Source organism: Citrus sinensis, chromosome 9 (genome assembly GCF_022201045.2).
Source record: "Citrus sinensis cultivar Valencia sweet orange chromosome 9, DVS_A1.0, whole genome shotgun sequence".
Taxonomy (NCBI): domain Eukaryota; kingdom Viridiplantae; phylum Streptophyta; class Magnoliopsida; order Sapindales; family Rutaceae; genus Citrus; species Citrus sinensis.
Genome location: NC_068564.1, coordinates 14,934,560 through 14,936,602, shown reverse-complemented (window position 1 = coordinate 14,936,602; position 2,043 = coordinate 14,934,560). Strand labels below are relative to the sequence as shown.

At 35.3% G+C, this 2,043-nt stretch overlaps 1 non-coding gene across 1 annotated transcript; it reads right to left on the bottom strand.

The window, feature by feature from the left end:
- Nucleotides 1-1,376: 1,376 nt before the first annotated feature.
- Nucleotides 1,377-1,483, bottom strand: LOC112496276 (small nucleolar RNA R71). Its single transcript, XR_003062785.2, has one exon. It is a non-coding gene; the product is annotated as a small nucleolar RNA R71 (small nucleolar RNA).
- Nucleotides 1,484-2,043: the final 560 nt, after the last annotated feature.

Here is a 2,043-nt window from a genome sequence, read left to right as displayed (position 1 = left end):
TTGCTCAAAATCTGCTGTAGTATTTTGTATTGATTTTACTTATTGTAATTTTTTATTTCAGCTGACCACCCATTTAGTGGATACTAGCTAAGAAAGAGCCTAAAAAATGCTTGATTTAGTGGAACAACTTAGACAGTACATGGTTTTAGAATGGGTTTCCCAAGTTGAGTTAATTTCGATTTGAATAGGGTCATGCCTCATCTAAAATTAGTGAAAAACTAAATATAAGGATTCACCTTGTAGGGCAATTGGACCTAGAACGCACAATGCTATATCTAATTTAGCGTAATAATTGGTCACTGTTAGATTGCATTTATATATAAGATATCTAATAGGCAACGACGGAGGATGCATGAGGGATTCTGCCTAGTGTTGTAGGAGATGCTGTAGCAACAGAGTCTTCATTGAAAAAGCAGTCAATCCCATTAAGTGAGTTTAATCACTCAACTACTCCTTTCCCATTGAGTTTGTCTTTATGTTTTACTTGAGAATTTCCCTTATTGCATTTTTAATTTCATTAGTTCATTAGTTCATTAGTTTCATTAATTATTTTATTTCAATTTACTTATCATTATAGTACTTGTGTGGTACACTTGCACATTGACACCTATAGTAATAAGTATGCCACCCAACAAGTTTTTAGCGTTGTTGCTGGGGATTGAGTGTTTATTATGATTTGTGAAACTAATTTTAGTTGGTGCCAAATTTTTATTTCTCTTTTAATTTGTTTACTTTATCGACAGAAGTGCTCTAGCAACCCTTGCATGCACAAATACAAACATGTTGAGTTCCAGTTTGATTCAGAAATTAAAAGAAGTGCAAGGAGATTGAGAAGAGAGCATAAAAATTAAAAGCTGCTGTAAACATGGATAATTTGCATGACATAGGGATTTTGAACCCTCGAGGAGAAATAGAGCTACTCAAGACACAAGGAGGTCAAGAAGGTTAGAATGGGCAAATTATTCATGGGCAACTATGGAACAACAATACCACATGGCAGATGATAGAGACAGAGCCATTAGAAATTATGTCGTGTTGACCGCTCAAGTCATAAATCCTGGAATAGTTAGACCTGAAGTGCAAGCTGATAACTTGAGCTCAAACCAGTGATGTTTTAGATGCTTCAAACAGTGGGGCAATTCAATGGACTACCATCAGAAGATCCTCACTTTTACCTTAAATTATTTTTGAAAGTAAGTGATGCTTTCAAGATTGTCGGAGCGTCACAGAAAGTATTGAGACTCAGACTTTTCCTATTTTCCCTAAGGGATCGAGCAAGAGAACAGTTGAACTCTCTACCACCTAACTCCATTACCAGATGGAATGATTTGGCTGACAAATTTTTAAAGAAGTACTTCCCATCGACTAAGAATGCAAAATTAAGGAATGAGATCATATCTTTCTATCAACTTGAAGGTAAAAGTTTGTATAATGCATGGGAAAGATTCAAGAAGTTACATAGGAGATGTCATCACCATGGTATTCTTTGCTGTATACAATTGGATACTTTCTACAATGGTCTCAACCCAAGCACTAGATTGATGGTGGATGCTTTAGCAAATGGGGCCTTATTGTCTAAATTTTACAATGAGGCCTTGTTGTCTAAATTTTACAATGAGGCTTATGAAATTTTTGAGAGGATAACTAATAACAACTATCAGTGGCCATCAACCAGACAAGCTACACAAAAGGAACAGTAAGAGTCCATAATGTAGATGCTATGACTTCATTAACAAATATGGTAAAGGCTATGACTACTACTCTAGCAATTGTCAACTAAATTTCTTAGGTATCTTATGTTTACTGTGGAGAAGGTCATTTATTTGATAATTGTCTTTGAAATCCAACTTCGGTTAACTATGTGGGCAACTTTAACAAACAAAACCAAAATAATTCTTACTTATACACTTACAACCCTAGATGGAGACAATACCGAAACGTTTTCATGGAGCAATAACAATTAACATGTTGCAGCATCCAGTGGACAGAATAGGCCTGCTCAACCACCTAGATTTCACTAGTAAAATCAAGGGCAAAGAAATA